The following is a 9,732-nucleotide window of genomic DNA, read 5'->3' on the forward strand; positions in this document are numbered from 1 at the left end:
CATTTATCTAAGTGGCTGCTTCTGCCGCAATAGGACAGTATGTCAGTTAATTATTACTTCTGCTTTCTTATTTCCCACTTAATCACCACCTGTTCATGCCCAGTGTGATTCCCTCAGAGTCCTCATAAAACTGATCTCTCAGAAAGTTTACAATTCACTCTCTTTCCCAAAATGAGAATGACTACCCCCGACAACTAAAGAGCAGCTTGCCTAAATACGGAAACAAAAAGAAAACAAATCAAACCCAAAAAACTCTTCTTGTTAATTCCCAACGCCCAGTTTCCAAACTGGCCTGCGTATTTCAACTGCACTCTCCACAGTCTGTTTCCCTTTTCCCTCTTAAGACTTGGGCAATGACAGAGAAATCATTTTTATACAATTCATAATTTTTTTTATAAAACAGAAACTTACCCACATCAGCAAGATTTTGATTATATTGTCAAGTGTTTTTGTTTCCTTTGAGTGTTAAGACAAAGCTTATTTCCAACACAAGTTTTGTTTTCTTCTGTTTTTACACCAATCAGAAAAACTTGAGTGGGGAAAAAATATTTGAAAAAAAGTTTGCCTGCAACAAATGCAATGTTTTCACAATTATCTACCATAAATGTATAAAAGAAAGCTGTACCTTCTGATGCTGCTTTAGCAATATCATTATTTAAAGTAAAATCTTAGACAATTAAGTTCTTTCCTAGTATTTTCACTCAGGGAATGGCCAAGCCTCCAATACATAAAATTGCACCTACTGTGTCAGTGGAAGGAGTTCCTGGTGGGGCTGCGGCAGCAGGAGGTGATGGATGTTCCAGAGCCAAAGTAGGAGGATTCATTTTACCGTCACCTGCTTCCCATATATAGCCACTGCCCCACTAAGGAGCTACACCTGGCTGAGCCTGGATGCCCCCAAGGTGTACCTGGCGGCCAGGTGGCCATCAGCATGAGGTCACTACCCTCAGGCCTTCATCTTCTGTGGGCTCTGAAACTACCACCCACCCCCAGGCACTTCCTAGTGGGGAGGCATTCCTTCCAGGGTAGAAGAGGGGCTGGGAGACAGAGCTCTGTCCTTTCTGTGGGTACCACCTTTCTCTAGCCCCTGGCCTTGGCTTTGGAGTTGTATCCATGGTAACAGGACCTGATGTGTTATTTTTCATTATATGTACTTTTAGATATAAAGCACCTGTAGCTAAAACAAGAACCTGTATTTCAAATATTTTGTAAATAAATCTAGCGAAGCTATACCCTGTTTCTCGCTTCAATATTGGCATTGTAGGAAAGCAGCTTTGCTGCAAATGTAATATTCGCAGATAAGGCAGCGTAGCGGAGAGTGGCGTTGCCATGGACGCCCACGAGGTTTGGGTCGGCACCACATTTTAGCAGAATCATCGCACACTCTGCTTCTTTGCTCTGCGTGGCCTGTCAGTATCATGCCAAGAAACAGACTGTAAGTGCTAGGAATTCCAAGTCAACATTCCGCAAGGCCCATCAGTTTATTATACTTAAAACAGATCAAATCATTTCTATTCTAAGTCGTTACATTGAATCCACCTTGCATGGATGGCTGGCTGCCACACACCTTCAGCGCTGCCCTGTTCTCACCGTCATGGAGGCTCAGCTGGCATATCTTCTCTATCAGGAGAGTCGCCACTCATGAATGGCCAAATCGGGGGCAGCCCTACAAATGTGAGAGTACTTTTTAGGAAATTCGAGTGTACTGTTTCAAACATACCATTACTCGTGTAATTGGAAACACTCAATAGCATGCTATTCCTACCCCTTTCAAATAAATACTTAGTTTTCTTACGGAGAAAGTACAATATTTATGAGCTTTTATTGCTCACGTTAACGGAAGAATAACCTGTTTGAATACAAATAGCGTGACCTTGACATTCAGCTCAACTCGATTCTGACTTTTACTTTAACTGTCACTTCTTAGCTGTCACTTAGCATTTCAGTGCCTCACTTTCCTCATCAACAAAACAGGGGTGGAGTCAAAGTTATCTCACAGGACAACACTGTAATGCTTAAATGAAAATTTATGCAAACTGTTTACAACAGTTTCTTGCAAAATAACAGCCCAATTATTGTTAGATAATACAATTATGGCCCTTACTACTATTTAACAAGTATAATATTTCAATTAAGTAAAATGATAGAATACCTATTTTGCTGATTTAAGGATTGGAGAGAACACCATACTTCAATCATTCTAATATACTCATTTTCTCACATTTTAACATCTCTGACACGGGAAGGCAATTTAAAATTCATAACATCTTACAACCATGTTTGGTAGGATTTTTGTTTGTTTCTCATTTTTCCTGTTGGTCAAATTATTGTAATATCTTTTTGTCTCCAGTTGCATTTTTATTGCTGTCGAAGTATACTTGATGAATAACATTATTAGAGAGATTACAGGTGTGCAATACGGTGATTCACAATTTTTGAAAATTATATTCCATTTATAGTTATTATAAAATATGAGCTATATTCCCCATGTTGTACCATATATCCTGGTACCTTATTTATATTTTAATATTTTATACTTCAGTCCCCTCCCCTTTCCATCTTTCCACTGTTAACCACTAGTTCGTTCTCAGTATGTGTGAGTTGGCAGCATTTTTTAAAAAATTTCTTATTGGGGCATAAAATAATGGGCTATCATACAATCCATGGTGCCTTACAGTATGTGCAATAGTGATCTATATCATAGTTCTTGTCACATGGGTGGCATTTAAATAACTTTTAATTCTTAAAATCTTTATAGGTAATATTGTAAATCAACTAGATTTCAGTTTGAAAAATCATAACATAAAAGCATTGCAGGGAAAGAGACCTAAAATAACAAAACAAGAATTTTTGAAAATGTAATTCTTACTCTAATTCTCAAGAGACTTGAATCAAGAAAATTCAGGGTTCAACGGAATCAAGATGGCTCCTTTTATTCAATATTTAGATCTATACATTGTATGAAAGCAGAATGTCCAATGATGAATATTAATATTTAATTCTATTTTAAATGTTCAAAAGGGTAGGCAAAGGTTATCTTTTACAATTTCCAACTTTCAGACATATTTTTGTTTGGAAGAAGGGAGGAAAAGCTTAAACTGAAATTAAGTCTTAAGACTTCAGTTTTAAAATTCTCTTCTTGCTCAGAGTGGTCAATATGGAGTTTTTAAAGTTCAAGGTGTTCTGAGAGATGATGGGTCCTGTGTAGAACAGATTTACCACATGGTATTCAGGTAACAGATGATGAATAAATGGATTGAAAGAATGAATAAATACATTGCAGGGTTAAATCATTTTAAAGAAATCTTTTACCAAGTAGAGTTATACTTTTGTAATAGTATTAAACAATTTACGTTTGCTATTTTTTACTTTATTTTCATAAGGATACACCTAAAATTTATAAACTTTTGCAATAGTAATAATCATTTACATTTACTATATTTTTATTTCCATAAGAATGTAAGGTAAAATGATTAATCTATAGTCATTTACATTTGATACATAATAAAGCTACATATAATCCAAAACATGTGGATATAATTAAATATATACCTAGTAAAATCTATAAGCAGAAATAAAAAGATTCCCTTCTTTTTTTCTTTTTCTTTTTTTCTTTTTTTTTTTCTTCCTTTACTTCTGAAGAGGCTAAAAGTTTTCCAAACTTACCAATCATCAAACAAATTAAAGAAAATGACAAAGTGACAAGTTATTTTTATCACTGTGCAAAACTCCTATTCTTGACCTTTCCCAGTATTTCATTAAAAGTAAATATTTTCTAGAATTTTTATACATGTTCATTGTAAAAATCACACATTTTTTTAAAAGGAAAATCTTCACATATAATGCAAATGCCCGGAAATAAATTTTTATCACATTTGTGTATTTAATTTTGGCTAAGACCATAGTCTTCTTATTTTTGTATATAATAAAATTGATTTTTTCTTTGTTTCAATGATCTTCAAAAGGACATCTTTGCAGGTCAACATGCATCTATTATCTATGCCACCTTCAATGGTAAAATATTCCTCCATACTGAATGCACTGCAATTGATTTATAAAATCCTTTATGTGAGTTTGTATTTATATACATTGCTATTTTAAGTAGTCGTGAGAAAAACAAATTGTATGTTATATACCTTTAATATAGCTCTAATTATTTATCTCTAATCAGTATAAAGAACATTCATGTGTAAAGGAAATGTACATTTTTAATGTGGTACTAATCAGCAAATTACCTCTTTGAAAACTCAGAAGCAACTTAAACTTGAATCAGCAGTATAAACACCACTGCTTTTCATCTTCACACACAGCCGTGTAAGTACCACTGTTCTGCACCTTCCCAAGTTTTGTGAAGGGAAAATGGTATTTCATTTCTCCTTTAAATTCTTTTTCTGTCCAGAGATACCAAATATTTCTCCCTATGTCCATTGGGCACTTATAGGTATGAAAAAAAAAGTACTTTGCCCAATTTCAAATTAGAGGGGTTTTTTGTTTATTGATTAAAAAACTTGCCAGTAAAAATGAAAAATTCTTATCTCTGTTACAAATACATTGTAAATATTTTAAAACTACATTTTCTTTTATTTTGTTAATCTTATTTTCTCATCTATAGGTTTAAATTTCTTTATGTTGTTAAATCAAATTCCAGAATTCTTGCTTCTGAAGTCCTTCTTAGGGATGTCTTTGCCAGCATAAAAATGTATGAATAGAAATTTATGTTTTCTTCTGTAAATTTTTCTCACTTTGTAGGTTTAAAATTTTATTCTATACAACTGAAACTTATTCTAGTGAGATAAAAATCTAGCTACTTTTCTCTAAAGAGATTATTTTTCCACCATTTATGAATAACTTAGCTTTTCCTTATATGAAATTTCATCAGTAACAAGTTCTAAAATCTTACATATACTTGGGTGTCTGTGTATTTTCTGTTCCACTTATTTATCTGTTCTTTTCAGTTGTTAGTAAATGAATAATTTGTGGAAATTTACAGCACATTTTGATGTCTAGAAGGGCAAACTTTGTCTACTACACAAAAATTTGAATTTCGTCACAAGAATTTAAAACAGCATGTATAACTCAAAATTTTTAACACCATGATTTTTTTTTGCTTTATGTAATATTGAATAAATATGGGAAGACCACACATTTTAAGAAAATGAGTCCACTATTCAAGAACACAGCCATCTCCCCACTTCAAAGTTGTCCTCTAAAGTCCTTCAGTAAAGAACATATGTACACATGTGTACACTGATATAAAATGGAGATTAAATTTTATCTGAAGAATTTTTATCCCAGAGGCTGACCTATCATGGGAATTACTTTTCTCATTACACCCTTTCCTATATATAAAAGTGTACATTCAAAATAAGATGCTGTTTTATATTTATGTTTAATTTGGTTTCTATGATTACTGATATGCAGTTAAATCACTTCAAAACTGTCAGTACAGTGTTCTCTAAGGGGAATTATGAGTGGGTCCAAAACAAGTTAAAACTTTAGCTGCCTATAAAGTCTGCTGGGTGCCAGACCCCAAGTTAGTTTCCACGAGCCTCAGGGGGAGAACTGACAGGTAGACCTGGCTCCTGGCTCCTCCTGGATCCACCCCAACCCAGTCTGCCACCCCTGTAATCTGTTCAATTTATCTCTTTCATCCAGGCCATTTTTTTTCTTAGCAAGAGAATCTGCTGTACCCTTGCTATCAAAGGATAAAATCAGTTCACAAATTAACCATGGGTACCAGACGTTTTGCATTCTTACCTGAGAGAGGTAAGAGGAACAGTGGTTCAACTTCATCATCGTGCTCAAGACATTTGCCCTTCGATTCTGTGATAATTTAATGCGCTGGGATTTTGATATTCTCACTACCTTACAGGACATCAAACTGACCCATTCTGTGGGAGAGTTTATGCTGGTGGTACTAGGTGCATAGAAAATAGGAGATAGTTAGAAAATCCTGGTAAATAATTATTTTCCCAGTTATAACTTATGTCAACCCTCTTAAAAACAGAGCAGCATTATCCATTGAAAGATATATTTTCCCCAAAGTTAAACAAAAATTCAAAATATCACCATGGCATTATATACAATTTACAAAATAAAATGTTACCAATAAAATCAGTTCTAACGCTTACCAACAGCTTTGGTCATTAAATGAAATATGCGATTCAGGTTAGTGAGATACACGGTAACAGTTCAATTTTCGAAAAGGTGTATTTTTTACAAAACCTAACTAACAGAGACATTCTTTTCATACTCCTTAAGTTGCTCTAACAATTTTCTTCTAATATTATATGAGAAGATTTGAGGATATTGTATGACACTAAGAAGCATCATGGACTTAAGAATCTTAAAACCTAACAAAGACAAAAAAAAAATCACACAGGATCTGTGTGTGCAGGTAAACACTTGCCCACCTGTCAACTCCCCAAACCAGAAAAAAAGCTCACATTAAGTTTTGATAATTTTGAAATCAGCTTTCTTTGTGCTGTAACAGTACAAAATATTATCTTTCATCCAAATTAAAAATATAAAAAATGATGGACTTTTTGATCAAGTTAACACTTCAAACATGAGACTCTGCCTGGCGGGTCCTGTGCTCCGTCTACACAGGAACGTTCTGCACCAGGACTTGCTTGCTTGATTCACTAATTTCTTACCATCATCCAGTCATTTCACATTTCTTGTTATGGTTGATCTTGGTTTCTTTTTCGATAATGATTATTTCCAAATAATATAAAAACAGAAACTCTCCTTTCTGCCTCCTGGAAATCCTTTAGCAAACACCTTCTCCAATCCTCTACATTTTGCCACTTCTTCGTCCATCTTCTCCCACCTCTGCCTCTTTAATCACCTAGATCAGAATTTCTAGATGAATTATTCAGACATTACTGACATCTCAAGTTTAAAAATAGCTGGTCTTTAACATGCTTCAAGACTGAGAATGGAGGCGATGTGTTGATCAAAGATAAAATACATCTTGTGTGGAATCAATCTAGAATACCTGAATTTCATAGGATGCAGGTCTTAAATTTATCATGTTATCCATTTAATTGATTCTTTTTTGTGAAATATACTGTTGGCCTGGTACACAATCCTACATTTCATATTATCTTCTAAGAAAGCAGCCAGATTTTTCTTAAAAAGAATACATTTCATCTTCTTTATTGTTATAGTCACTGGGATGTTTTCAAAGATGAGAAAGTCACATAATCATCTTACTCTCTATGGCATCATTTAACCTTTTCAATAGAATCAGATCTATCTACTCCAGTGCTCTGCCTGGTGGGGGAATTAGGATAAATTGACTGAATACCTACGATTCTTTCATTCACTGAATTTATTAGCTGATGTCCTATAAAGCACTCCATTTGGCCTTAGAGATACAAGTGTTCAAGATTTCTTCCTCAAACTCAACATCGGGCAGGAGAAGGCTACCACCGAAACAATAAATTAGAGAGGAGCTTCTTACAAACATACAAGTTCAATGTTCTGGAGAAAGAAAAATCCATTGGACATATCAAAGAGCTGTAGAGGAGGACTAAGAAGTTATCAGTGTATGTAATAAGACAATATAGAGAGAAGCTAAAAGGAACAAGGACATGTAATCTTAGAGTTGGCCAATATAAAAGGGACAGCAAAGACTGAAAATCCCACAAGGTAATTCCTGAATTTTAATGTAATCATAGAAATGTCATCAACAGAATAAAAGGGGAAGGAAGGGCTGTACTCAACTGAAAGCAGCCATCAGAAAAATTTTGTCTTGTCCCGCTTTTAACAATAATGTATATAGATTATTCTACTAAATCCCTGGATTAATAATGTTGCTATTAACAGTATTAAATTGATAACAAGTATGGAACTATAATAGGACTAAATTGCATAGGAATTTTAAGGGGAAAGGATTCTAAGCCACAATAGATTAAAATCAAAAATCATATTAAAAATACAAAGACAAGAGAAGCTTTGTTAAAATAAAGTTATTCACACACATATCCGGTACATGATTATGGTGGAATTTACACAAATATTTCAGATTTTGAAAAAATCTTCTAAATGGAATTCTACCACTCAAAAATATGTTCAAACAAAAATCTGTTCATATATGCAATTAATATTTTTGACCGATGAGCTATAATTAGAAGGCAAAATCATCTCGCAGTACCCTTTTAAATATCCAGTAGTTCTTCTCCAAATCCAGGTTGAAAAATGTTACTCTCAAGGAAAAAAAAAAAAGTGCGGGGTTGTTTTAACTCACAAAGAACTGAAACAGAACATCCAGCCCATGCAAGTATGAAAAGGCCAAGTCAGAGGTACTCAGCGAGGTCTTGCTGCTGGCTGGCCACTTGCAGGAGGGGTGGAAGGCAGGATGGCCCTCTTCCTCCTTCCTGCCTAACCCCATCCTTCCTCCCTCAGCTGGCTAATTATGGTTCTGGCCCTGCCAGGATCAAAGCTGCAGGGGACGGGAGAGCTTCTAAGTGACTGATGCTCCTGGGAGCTGGTCTTGAGCAGCCCACTCCTGGCAATAATTGGAAAACAGACTCTCTCAGGGGCATTTCTGTGCTCACAGCTGTTCTCACCCGCAACTCCCCTGACCTAAGTGAATACAGTCCGTTCTGTTGGCCTTTCTTTTTCCTTGGCTCTTAAGGAATCCAGAAACCTACTTCAGATTAGCCTCTTCTGAAGTCTGTTCACACCTCTAAGTGGCCCCTGTGGATGGTGCCTATGTTACATCCCCAGAGAGGCTCACTTTCTGTCTTCCATGTTTGCACTACATCTGGTCCTGCAGAAGCACTCAGTCATTGACAAAGATGTTCATTGTGCAAAACAGTCTCAACACACCAGCAGGTCTCCCTTCCTGAGATGAAGTAACTTACCAGCTCTCTCAGATTCCGGGTTCCCTGGGCGTGAGTGACACACCTGCTCTCAGAAATGCAGGGGATTCATATAAGCTCTCCAAACTGGGTTCTATGTCCTCTCCCTCTCACCATCCCTTTTTGGCAGCCAGCTCTGTAGTCCCCTTTTTTTTTTTTAATGAAATGCATTCTTAAATTCACAACTTATTAGCCACTCATTATATTCCCATATAGAAGCACTGGTATAGAATTAAGTTAAATTTGTTTTAAAAGTGGGAGGTGAGGTGAGCGAGTGGGATCACATTCTCACCTAAAAGAATAGGGATTTATGTGACTGAACGTGGGTTGAGGAGAATTTGCATAGAAACAACATCCTCAGTTCAATCTATCAACTCTAAATTTATGTCCATGACTAGCTATTACTTTTTTAATCCATAGATCAAGTCTAAATGCCAGCACATTTTATTAAAATATTACATACTTACATTAAGAAACATGCTTATAAACAGCCAGATTGTAATAACTCAGTATTTACTTTAAAATGAATATGAACAAATAACAAAATATTACTAAAAACAAAACATGTATCAAATATCAAAAGTCATCAAATTAATAGACAGAAGCTCCTTGTAAAACTCTGGCATTCAGGTAGCTTTGAATGCATAGCTTGGAAAGTTTACAAGTCCTCTCCAAGTCCATTCTCATTAAACTGATTTGGTTGGAGTGCAATTCCAAGGAAGTTGGTTAAATTCACTTTCTTCATGATGAGGTGAGGAGGTTGAGAAATCATCTCCACTTTTAAAAAATGTGGCTATAAATTTGGATAAACTTAAAGAAAAAAATCACTTCGGCACTCTAACTGAAGATCTGCAACAAACTA

Source organism: Camelus dromedarius, chromosome 35 (assembly GCF_036321535.1).
Source record: "Camelus dromedarius isolate mCamDro1 chromosome 35, mCamDro1.pat, whole genome shotgun sequence".
NCBI classification, from domain to species: Eukaryota; Metazoa; Chordata; class Mammalia; order Artiodactyla; family Camelidae; genus Camelus; species Camelus dromedarius.